This window comes from Oryctolagus cuniculus, chromosome 4 (assembly GCF_051225735.1).
Source record: "Oryctolagus cuniculus isolate XC-2025 breed Fujian yellow rabbit chromosome 4, ASM5122573v1, whole genome shotgun sequence".
Classification (NCBI taxonomy): domain Eukaryota; kingdom Metazoa; phylum Chordata; class Mammalia; order Lagomorpha; family Leporidae; genus Oryctolagus; species Oryctolagus cuniculus.
Genome location: NC_142870.1, coordinates 5711257 through 5723789, shown reverse-complemented (window position 1 = coordinate 5723789; position 12533 = coordinate 5711257). Strand labels below are relative to the sequence as shown.

The following is a 12533-nucleotide window of genomic DNA, read 5'->3' as shown; positions in this document are numbered from 1 at the left end:
TTCAAGGAACACATCTTTTAGAAGCAGTTCAAGCCTGGGCACAGATTCCTTTTGGTTTTATTACCACAAATAAAAAGTTATGGCATGGCATGAAGGTAATTTACCGATTCCTGGTCTAAAACTTTCAAAATGACTAAGATAATGTTGAAGTATGTAGGTGCAAAGTGAAACCATGTCTGGAATTTGTTAAAAAACATAGTTAAAAATCCAAAAAAGATACATGACGCAAATACAGCAAAATTTTGATAATCAAAAAGGAAGTGATCGATCTTTACCATTGGTCTAGCCTTAAAACTTTTCATAAGTATAAAAATGGCTCATTATATAATTAAAATATCACTATGAAAATTTCATAAATTTTGCTTTTTATGGGTGTTTTTCTTTTTCACATGCAAATAGTCCATGCTCAAAAACTCCAAATTTAGTACCTTCAGTGTCTTTTCCAGTTAGGGTTGTCTTGTGTCAAATGCAGAAGGAAGTACAATAGAAGAATGTGTGATCAAAATTATCAAAAGACAAAATCTCAAATGGTACAAGGAAGAAAAGCTAGAGGAAGAATGAACATTTTCAAGATAGTCTTGTTTTCACACATCTACTTTTCAAAATGCTACTCTGTTTACTTAAGGGCATTGTCAAAGCTTCTAGAACAGGAAAATTACCATTTTTCATAGCTACACATATCACTTTATTGATTATTTATGCACAGCCTTTTTTTTTTTTTGACAGGCAGAGTGGACAGTGAGAGAGAGACAGAGAGAAAGGTCCTCCTTTTTGTGTTGGTTCACCCTCCAATGGCCGCCGCGGCCAGCGCGCTGCGGCCGGCGTACCACACTGATCTGATGGCAGGAGCCAGGTACTTATCCTGGTCTCCCCTGGGGTGCAGGGCCCAAGTACTTGGGCCATCCTCCACTGCACTCCCTGGCCACAGCAGAGAGATGGACTGGAAGAGGGGCAACCGGGACAGAATCCGGCGCCCCGATTGGGACTAGAACCATTGTGCCGGCGCTGCAGGTGGAGGATTAGCCTAGTGAGCCGTGGCGCCGGCCGAGGATCTCATCTATTAAAACATAATAGCTTTATAGCAGTCTCTTAGACTAGAACTTATAGTAACACTTTTGTTTTTAGTGAATCCAGTTGTTTTATAATTTGTTACTATAATTAATATTTAGAATATGACAGGTGATAACTGCTTCAACTGTAAAAGGAGTGATACATAACACTTGTTGAATATTCAATGAAGTTATTACTGATATAGTTTACTAACAGTCACCATTACCTTATTTAAGGAAGCATTAAGAATAAGTATTTTGTTTATTTTTACATATTTATTTGACAAGATGGCCATTGCCCAACAAAATGCATTTACTATCATTAAAGGAAGTGCTTTTTTTTGATGGAAACATCTTCATAAGTAATGTAGTTAAGGAGTGTAAGAAAATAATAACAGAGTAGTATTCAAACGAGTATTTGTCAGCAAGAACTTATATTCTTTGCTTCACAGTATGGTGTACACTGATTAAAGAATCCTACAAGCCCAGGATGTGAAACACATGCTGTAAATAAAAGATATACACAATGCAAAATTTCCAGTTTTTATACAATATAAATAGATAATGACAGAATTTTGCCACTATTTGTGAGCAAGACTATATGACAAGTACTATATGAAAAATCTTGTAATTTATATCCTTTATTTGTATAGTCCTATAAGATAGATTTTTAAAGATGATTTAATATCACTATTTTCTTAGAATTCTACCTATGAATTACATTGAATCTGCCCTCTTTGTATTACCACATTAACATGAGAAATCATGAGAACTGTGTTGGAGTCATTATCATGCATTTGCTGTGACCCTGAGAATCTAATGTATTAATAAATTACTTAAAAAATAACAAAATAAAAAAACTTTTTTTTTTGACAGGCAGAGTGGACAGTGAGAGAGAGAGAGACTGAGAAAGGTCTTCCTTTTGCCGTTGGTTCACCCTCCAATGGCCACCGCGGCCAGCATGCGGCGGCCGGCGCACCTTGCTGATCCAATGGCAGGAGCCAGGTACTTATCCTGGTCTCCCATGGGGTGCAGGGCCCAAGCACTTGGGCCACCCTCCACTGCACTCCCTGGCCACAGCAGAGAGCTGGCCTGGAAGAGGGGCAACCGGGACAGAATCCAGCGCCCTGACCAGGACTAGAACCCGGTGTGCCGGCGCCACAAGGCGGAGGATTAGCCTAATGAGCCGCGGCACCGGCCTAAAAAACTTTTTTAAGGATTTATTTATTTGAAAGTCAGAGTTACTCACAGAGAGGAGAGGCAGAGAGGGGCCAGCACTGTGGTGCAGTGGGTTAAAGCCCCGGCCTCAAGTGCCTGCAATCCATATGGGCACTGGTTCTATTCCGGCTGCTCCTCTTCTGATACAGCTCTCTGCTATCGCATGGGAAAGCAGTGGAAGATGGCCTAGGTCCTTGGGCCCCTGCACCTAAGTGGGAGACTCAGAAGAAGCTCCTGGCTCCTGACTACAAATCAGCTCTGCTGTTGTGGCCATCTAGGGAGTGAACCAGCGGATGGAAGGCCTCTCTCTGTCTCTACCTCCCTCTGTAACTCCGTCTTTCAAATAAATAAAATAAATCTTTAAAAAAAAGAGAGAAGAGGCAGAGAGAGAGAAAGAAAGGTTTTCCATCTGCTGGTTCTTGGCCAGAGCAGCGCTGATCTCACATCAGGAGCCTGGCGCTTCCTCTTCTCCCATGTGGGTGCAGGGGCTGAAGGACTTGGGCCATCTTCCACTGCTTTCCCAGGCCATAGCAGAGAGCTGGATCAGAAGTGGAGCATCCAGGACTTGAACTGGCGCCCATATGGGATGCTGGCACTGCAGGTGGCAGCTTTACCCACTATGCCACAGCGCCGGCCTCAACCTTTATCTTTTAATTAGAGTTTAGGCCATTTACATTCAAGGTTGATAAGTAATGACTTGTCCATGCCATTTTCCCATAAATATTTCTATTGTTTGCTTTGGATTTCCTTTGTACTTTCACTGGAAGTTTTTCTGTCTTCACATTCTTTCATAATGATGACAATGTTTGTGCTTCTGTGTGTAGCAAATCCTTAAGAATCTTTTGTAAGGCTAGACAAGTGGTGACAAATTTTTTCAATTTTTTTGTTATGGAATGTCTTTATTTCACCTTTGTTCACAAAGGAGAGCTTTGCAGGGTACAGTATTCTAACAGTTTTTTTCCCTTAAGACTTGGACTATGCCTCTCCATTCTTTCCTAGCCTGTAGTGTTTCTGATGAGAAGTCTGCCGTGAGTCTAATTGGTGATCCTCTGAAAGTAATCCAGCATTTCTCTTATGCACATTTTAGAATCTTTTCTTTATGTTTTACTATTGAAAGTTTGACTATAATGTGTTGTGTTGAAGTTGTTTTCTGGTTATGTCTATAAGGAGTTCTGTGTGCTTCATGTACTTTCTCCAAATTGGGGATGTTTTCTATAATTATTTCACTGGATAGGCCTTCTAATCCATTCTCTCTTTCTATACCTTCAGGAAGTCCTGTGACCTGTATGTTGTGTTGTTTGATAGTATCTCTTTTTAGTCTGGGTATTCTTTCTTTTGCCTCACCAAGTCTGTTGTTCAGATTTTCCACTGTGTTTTTTATTTGACATATTGAAGTCTTCATTTAAATAATTCATTTTTCTCTTCAAAAATCTCAATTTCATGGGAGAATTTTTAATTCATGTATGGATTTCTTTAATTCATGAATTTGCTTCTTATTCCTTCTGAATAATCCTATGATGAACCTTTTGAATTCTGTTTCAGGCATTTCGTCAATCTCCTCATCTTCACATTCTAATATTGAAGTGTTTTTGTGTTCCTCTGATGGAGTTGTGTTGTCTTCCTTGTTCTTGCTTCTTGAATTTTTGTGTTTATTTTTAAGCATTTGTGATAATATTTATTCACTTTTTCCTCTGATGGCTTTTCTCTCTGAACGAGACCTCTGTGGCTTAGTGCGGTGTCTGCTCTTTCAGTGAATACTCAGAGATCTGTGTTTGGTGTGGCCAGGGAGCTCTGGTCATGGCTCCAGGGTGGGGCAAGTTACTAGGGTAACACCCAAGTTGGAAGTGGTAGATCTCTTTTTAGCAGAAGGGAGAGTATGATGACCTCTGTTAGCATAATCACACAGCACACAGTCTTAATCAGGATTTCTCTTTCCAGACACAATCTACAATGTAGCAGAGACAAGGATCCTTATTTGTGACCCTTTGCATCTGGACTAAGAAGCATCCCAGATGTTGATGCAAGAGACTGACAGGCCCATGACAGTCTTCAGAGCTTTGCTGGTCCTTGTGCCCACCACTCTTGCCCATGAATTCAGCGCCCGACTCCTTCTTCATCCATTATTATAAATACAAACTGCCCAAACAATGGTCGATAATGTGCAGGAATTTGGTTGTTGGCCAGCTGCTGCTGACACAAGCTAGATTTCAGTGATCTCTCCTCCTCAAGCCCTATAAAAATTTCCTCTTCATTTCCTGTTTCCCACCTTAGAACACTCCTTGGAGAAGGCCTACACCACCATTTTTAGATAGAGGCTCAATTTGAGAGCTTTTTCTTTTCACATTGCATCCACAAATTAGCCAACAGCTATAATAGTGGAAGAGTGCAAAGGAGTAGAAGGTGACAGGCAGTTTGAATGTTGGCAGGCTTGGGTTTGCATCTAGATCTGTGTGTCACTTAACTGCTCTCGGCCATCTGTAAAATGTGAGTAGCAGCATTGATTCTGTAGGGTAATTAAAAGTGGAAATGAGGTAGTGTTTGTGAAAATACCTGTCACATGGTGGGGCCTCAACCAATACTAGTATGCCCTCTTGGAAAAGTATTTCTGGGGGCCAGCGCCACGGCTCACTAGGCTAATCCTCCGCCTGCAGCGCCGGCACACCACGTTCTAGTCCCGGTCGGGGCGCTGGAGTCTGTCCCGGTTGCCCCTCTTCCAGGCCAGCTCTCTGCTGTGGCCAGGGAGTGCAGTGGAGGATGCCCAAGTGCTTGGGCCCTGCACCCCATGGGAGACCAGGATAAGCACCTGGCTCCTGCCATTGGATCAGCAAGGTGCGCTGGCTGCAGCGTGCCAGCCTTACGGCCATTGAAGGGTGAACCAATGGAAAAAAAAAAAAAAAAAAAAGGAAGACCTTTCTCTCTGTCTCTCTCTCTCACTGTCCACTCTGCCTGTCAAAAAATAAATAAATAAAAAAAGAAAAGCATTTCTGGGACAAACATAAGGACTGTCATGGGCACTGCTGGTGTCTTCATGTGAGAGATGCAACCAAGATTCATGGTTTCCCCATCAACTGCTTTATCAGGGACAACTGTCTGAATAATCCTGACAGACTGAAAACTCCAGATGCAGAGACAATGTCTTGTCCCTGTGTAACTTCAGGCCTAGCACACTGCTGCCATGGATGACCACGACCCTCACCATCATCATCTGTTCGCCAAGCAAAGCAGCAGCTCCACTTTCATTAGCTTGCTTAGGCATGACAACCTTACTGTGAAACAGGTGTTATTAACTGTTCTACAGGTGAGTGATCTAAGGCTCAGAAAGGTTAAGTAAGTTGTCTAAGGTCACACAGCCAGTGAGTGGGAGAAATGAGTTTCTTGGTCAGTTTGCCTTTAAAGTTCTTTTCACTACCCCACACTGCTTGACCCAAAATAAAGATAACTTGACCCAACCCACTAATGATGGTAACATTAAAATATTGTTAAAACCTGGATTAAGCCTAAGAGAATTCCTTGCTATTTGGCTTTTCAATGTTTTATTTCTATCCTAGGCTCTACTTATCCCTTAATCTTTCAGGTTACTGTCTACCCTCGGTACGTGACACCACAGAAACAAGGGGGATATGAGGACCAGGAAAGCTGTGGCAGAGCGGTGCTCTCCGCTTCCCAGGTTAGAATGCTGAGTGCTCAGAAAGTGACTGCCTCCACCTATGATTCCGTTTTTTTCTAAAGGATTCCCTCTGAATCATATGCTCACAAAAGGCTAACATGAGCTTTTTTTTTCCTTTCTAAAATGAGCTTTAGTTGCTCATGTTTGTTAGAGAGCTAGCCATCCTCGTCTCAGAGTTTAATAAAAATTTATGAAATGGGGAAAAAAGCAAACAATTCAAGTGGAAAGCCATTAGAGACACATAAGACTTAATAAACAAGACTCTCTAAATCACCTCACTCCCAAATCAGATGAAAATGCACCCTAATGGAAGGCCTCATGGCGTAAGCTATAAGGAAGGTGGTGGATTTGAAGGTATTATTGCTCCCTGCTCTGTGGATTTGCAAGAGCCATAAGCCTCTATGATGGCTGAACTGTCCCCTTAAGTACCATTTCCTGTGGGTCTCTGTAAATTACAGAATTAAAAAAAAATTTATTTATTTGAAAGGCAGAGCCACCTAGAAAGAGGTGGGTGGGAGAGAAAGAGCGAGTGAGCGAGCAGTCTTCCATCTGCTGGTTAATTCCCCAAGTGCTCTTAATAGCCATAGCTGGCTCAGGCAGAAGCCAGGAGCCAGGCACTCCATCCAGGTCTCCCACACTGGTGACAGGAACCCAAGCACTTGAGCCATTGCAGGGTGTGCATTAGCAGGAAGGTGGACTGGAAGCAGAGGCAGGAGGGACCCCAGACACTTTGATAAAGGAGCCTAACCTGCTGCACCACAACCTGTCACTTGCAGATTTTTAAAGCTGGAGTTGGGGCCAGCGCTGTGGTGCAGCAGGTTAACACCCTGGCCTAAAGCGCCGGCATCACATATGGGCGCTGGTTCGAGACCCGGCTACTCCACTTCCAATCCAGCTCTCTGCTATGGCCTGGGAAAGCACTAGAAAATGGCCTAAGTCCTTGGGACCCTGCACCCGTGTGGAGACCCGGAAGAAGCTCCTGGCTCCTGATCGGCGCAGTTCCAGCTGTTGTGGCCAATTGGGGAGTAAACCATCAGATGGAAGACCTCTCTCTCTCTCTCTCTCTGCCTCTCCTCTCTCTGTGTAACTCTGACTTTCAAATAAATAAATAAATATAAAAAAAAAGTTGGAGTTAGTAACTGTGTTCCTTTAAAATTCTGAAATCACATAAAATTTAAAATGTTCCGGGGCTGGCGCCATGGCGCACTAGGTTAATCCTCCGCCTGTGGTGCCAGCTTCCCATATGGGCGCCGGGTTCTAGTCCTGGTTACTCCTCTTCCAGTCCAGCTCTCTGCTGTGGCCCAGGAAGGCCCAAGTGCTTTGGCCCTGCACCCGCATGGGAGACCAGGAGGAAGCACCTGGCTCTTGGCTTCGGATGGGCGCAGCGCACCGGCCGTAGTGGCCATTTGGGGAGTGAACCAACGGAAGGAACACCTTTCTCTCTGTCTTTCTCTCTCACTGTCTGTAAGTCTATCTGTCAAATAAATAAATAAATAAATAAATCTTTAAAAAAATGTTCCAATAAGTGTGTGCCTTATTAGAAAAACTGTGCACAACAGGAAAGCCTGCTCGGTAATTCATATTACCGAATGCTACAGAGCGTCTTCTCAGGATCTAGCAAAATGTGATCTTACTGTAAGCATGTTTGTTTTCATGCGTGCCATCGATTTGCTAGTAGATATCTGTCAGTTTGCTTTTATCTATTTCTAAAACATATGGTAAGAGGCAGTTATTCTGTTATTGATCACAATAACCTCATCTGTCACAGGAAAAAACCTACAAGCAACTTGAGGTCATGTGCTGCTTTCATTCATCTACCCTATCACTAAAGAAACACAAATACCTAGAAATCCTAACTAGCATTGCGATCCCTAGCTTAAGACACTGAATTTTTGTGAACCTACTAAACTTAGAAGTTGTTTAGTTGTTTACTAAATTTAGAAGTTTATTTGGCATAGAGACTATATCATTTGGAAATAATGTATTTACAACTAGGAAGGCTGGATCAGTGAGTTGCCAGAAATTACTATGTCACTAAAAATCAGTTTTAGGTAAACTTTAGGTGCTTTTGTCTTAACAAATAGAAAGACAATTGTTCTTAATAAAAATAGCATAGTCTTTGACAAACGGTCCTAACAAAAACTAGGACCAACTGGTTTCATAAAAAGCAGTCCAGCAACAATCATATCAACACTTACATGAATTTAGTAGGTAATTCACCAAAATTTAAATGGTCATTTTTAGTATAGCCAATGTGTAAATTTATTTGGCTTACTGAAGGTATATATTTCACAAGAAAACTAATTCCTAAGGCTTTTGGATGCCATTCTGTTTTTTAGAACTCCTTTTATTGAAGTATAAATGCGATTTAATAAGCTACACATATTTAAAGTTAGATATATGCACATACGTGTGATAGCATCACAGGAAGAGAGCAAACACCTGTGCCCCTCAGAGCTTCCCCAGCCTCTCTGAATCCTGCCTTCCTGCACCTCTCTCTTCCCAGGTGACCAATGCTTTTTTTGTCACTAAAGGTTTGTGTGCATTTTCCAGAGTTTTATGTAAATTATACTATATGTACTTTTATTTGGTTTAGCTTCTTGAACTCAGTGTAATTATTTTGAGATTCACACATGTTATGATGTGTATCAGTGGATCATTCATTTAAAAATATTGCTTAGTAGCATCTGTATGCAAAAGCCATAATTTTTTTTTTTTGACAAGCAGAGTGGACAATGAGAGAGAGAGAGAGACAGAGAGAAAGGTCTTCCTTTGCCATTGGTTCACCTTCCAATGGCCGCTGCGGCTGGCGTACCGCGCTGATCTGATGGCAGGAGCCAGGTACTTCTCCTGGTCTCCCGTGGGGTGCAGGGCCCAAGGACCTCGGCCATCCTCCACTGCCCTCCCGGGCCATAGCAGAGAGCTGGCCTGGAAGAGGGGCAACCAGGACAGAATCTGGCACCCCGACTGGGACTAGAACCTGGTGTGCCAGCGCTGCAAGGCAGAGGATTAGCCTAGTGAGCCACGGCGCCGGCCTGGAAAAATTTTTTTTTAAAGATTTATTTATTTGAAAGGCAGAGTGATAGGGAGGGACACAGAGATCTTCAAACCACTGGTTCACTCCCCAAATGGCCACAATGCCAGGAGGGTGGAACTCCATCCTGGTCTCCCACATGGATAGTAGGGCCCCAAGTACTTGGCCATCTTCTGCTGCCTTCCTAGGAACATTGGCAGGAAGCTGGATTGGAAACAGAGCAGCTAGGATAGGCAACAGTGCTCCTCTAGGGGTGGCACCATTGTGTGGCGGCTTAACCTTCTGTGTCACAAGAACAGCCCCTGGTGAAATTTCTGTTAAAGACTTTGGCCTATTTTATTAGTAATAGTAGTAATATTTTACACAGTGAGAGAGGGAGAGACAGAATTCTTTTTTTAAAAAAGATTTATTTGAAAGGCAGTGTTACAGAGAGACAGAGAGACAGAGAGAGAGAGAGAGAGAGAGAGAGAGAGAATAGAGAGAATAGATTGAGAGAGAGAAACAGAATTTCCCACCCTCTGGCTCATTCCCCAAATGGCTGCAATGGCCGGAGCAGGGCCTGTCTGGAGCCAGGAGCCAGGAGCTTCCTTCAGGTTTCCCATGTGGGTGCAGAGGTGTAAGCACCTGGGCCGTCCTCTACTGCCTTCCCAGGCACATCAGCAGGGAGCTGGATCAGAAGTGGAGCAGCCAGGACACAAACTGCTGGGGCCACAGGTGGTGGCTTCACCAGCGATGCCACAACCCCGGCCCCGGCCTATTTTCTGAAAATTAGGTTCAGCTGTTGTGGTGCAGCGGGTTAAGCTGCTGTCATCCCATATGAGAATGCCAGTTTCATTCTGCTGTCTCCAATGCAGCTCTGTGATGCACCTGGGAAGGCAGTGGATGATGGTCCAAGTCCTTGGGCTCCTGCTACCCGGGTGGAAGACCTGCTTTGGCACTGTGGCCATCTGGGAGTGAACCGGCAGATGGAAGATTCCGTTTCTCTCTCTCTCTCTCTGTTGCTCTGATTTTACTTGAAAGGCAGAGATACAGAGAAAGAAGGAGCAAGAAAGACAGATCTTCTGTCTGCTGGTTCTCTCCCCAAATGGCTGCAACAGCTGGGGCTGGGCCAGGCAGAAGCCAGGAACCAGGAGCCTCTCCTGCAGCTCCCAAGTGGGTGCAGGGACCCAAGCACTGGGCCACCTTCTGCTGCTTTCACAGGCTCATCAGCAGGGAGCTGGATTGGAAGTGGAGCAGCTGGGACTTGAACCGGCACCTATGTGGGATGCCGACATCACAAGTGGAGGCTTAACACTCTATGCCACAGTGCCTGCCCCAAATAAAAAAATCTTAAAATAAGTAAGACTGCATGTTTTCTTTTTTCAGTTTTAGTCATTTGATAGGCAACAGAAGAAGACAGAAAAAGAGGGAAGGAAGGAGAGAGAGGTATTTTCCACTTACTGGTTCACTCTCCAAATGCCTGCAACAGACAAGGCGGGGCCAGAAGTGTGGAACCCCATGGTGTCAAAGCACTTGAGCTGTCACCTGCTGCCTCCTAGGGTGCTCACTGGCAGGGAGCTGAAGTCAGGAGCAGCGAGGACCTGAACCTAGGCACTCCAAGATGGGACGTGGGCATCCAAGTGGTGGCTTTACTACTGTATCACAATTCCTGCTCGTTGCTTTGTTTTCTTACTGTTGGGTTTTCAGTATTCTTCATATATTCTGATTATAAGTTCTTTATCAGATAAATGTTTTGCAAATATTTTCTCCCCATCTGCAGCCTGTATCTTCATTCTCTAAAATTCTTTTGAAGAACAGGCATTTTTAATTTTGGTGAAGCCCAATTATCAAATTTTTTAAAAAGATTTTATTTATTTAATTGAGGAGCAGAGTTACAGACAGAGGGAGAGACAGAAAGGTCTTCCATCTGCTAGTTCACTCCCCAAATGGCCACAATGGAGCTGGGCTGATCTGAAGCCAGGAGCCAAGAGCTTCTTCTGGGTGTCCCACGCAGGTGCAGGTTACTGACCACTTGGGCCATCTTCCATTGCTTTCCTAGGCCATAGCAGAGAGCTGGATCAGAAGTGGAGCTGCCAGGGCATGACCTGGTGCCCATAGGGGATGCTGGCGCTGCAGGTAGAGGCTTAGCCTACTACACCACAGTGTCGGCCCCATTAATTTGTTCTTTTAAGGATGATCCTGGCCAGTGCCGAAGCTCAATAGGCTAATCCTCTGCCTGTGGCGCCGGCACACTGGGTTCTAGTCCTGGTCGGGGTGCCGGTTCTGTCCTGGTTGCCCCTCTTCCAGGCCAGCTCTCTGCTGTGTCCAGGGAGTGCAGTGGAGGATGGCCCAAGTGCTTGGGCCCTGCACCCGCATGGGAGACCAGGAGAAGTACCTGGCTCCTGGCTTCAGATCAGCGCAGTGCACTGGCTGCAGTGGCCACTGGAGGGTGAACCAATGGTAAAAGGAAGACCTTTCTCAGTTTCTCTCTCACTGTCCACTCTGCCTGTCAAAAAAAAAAGGATCATCCTATTGGTTATATATAAGAAATTTTTCCAGAATAGGTGTTTGGCACAGTGGTTAAGAAGCAACTTGGGGTGCCCATGTGCCATGTACGAGTGCCTGGTTCAAGTCTGGGCTCCTCTGCTTCCAAGCTGACTTCCTGCTAAAGTGCACCTGGGAGGCAGTAGATGATGGCTCTAGTGCTTGCGTCCCCCCTTCCACCCACGTCAGAGATCTGGATTGAGTTCTGGGCTCCTGGCTTTGGCCTGGTCCATTTCTGGCTGTTACAAGTATTTGGAAAATGAACCAGAAGATGGAAAACCTCTGTGTGTTAATCTGCCTTTAAAACAAACAAACAAAAAAAGAATTGAAAAACTAATAGTAGTCAAAAAGTTGCTTTAAAAATAAGTTTTGCATAACCTGAAGTCACAAAGATCTTCTCCTTGTTTTCCACTAGAAGTTTTAAATTCTACTTGAAATCTACTATACATTTCCAGTTAATTTTATGGATTACAGTATCTTTTTTTGGTATATGGATATCCAATTCTTCCAGCATTATTAGTTGAGAAGACTACTTTTTTCACTGAATCGCCTATATACCGCTGTAAAAACTCAGATTCCACGTGTGGGTTTATTTCTGTGCTCTCTAATGTGTTCCTTGGTTTTCAGTATATAAGTGTTCTACAACTTTTCTAAGATTTTTTTCCTAAGAATGTTATTAAACATTTTTTTTTGTTTTGTTTTGTTTTAATTTGAGAGGCAGAGACACAGACAGGCACACGTACATGTACACTGAGAGAGAGAGAGAGAGAGAGAGTGTGTGTGTGTGTGTGTGTGTTTCCATCTGCTGGTTCATTCTACAAATGCCCCCAACAGCTGGCGGCTAAAGCCAGGAGCCAGGAACTAACCCACGTCTTCCATGTGGGTGACAAAACTCAATTACTTGAGCCATTCCCACTGCCTCCCAGGTCCACATTAGCAGCCAAGAACTGCTAAGACCCCAACAATCAAACCTAGGTATTCAGATGGGACACAGGCATTTTAACTGCTAGGCTAAAATGCCTGCCTCATGTCATATTTTTTA

General features: G+C 43.9%; 1 protein-coding gene across 5 annotated transcripts in view; it reads right to left on the bottom strand.

Moving 5' to 3' along the window:
• The window catches only part of LCA5L (lebercilin LCA5 like), a 55713-nt gene that overhangs the window by 34542 nt on the left and 8638 nt on the right, over window positions 1-12533 (bottom strand). The window contains exon 3 of one of the 5 annotated variants that reach the window (XR_016232236.1): window positions 5784-9172. The exons of the other annotated variants lie outside the window; for them this stretch is intronic. The gene's annotated coding sequence lies outside the window, so the exon portion shown is untranslated. Of the gene's footprint in view, window positions 1-5783; window positions 9173-12533 lie in introns of those variants that run through there. 5 annotated transcript variants of the gene reach the window in all.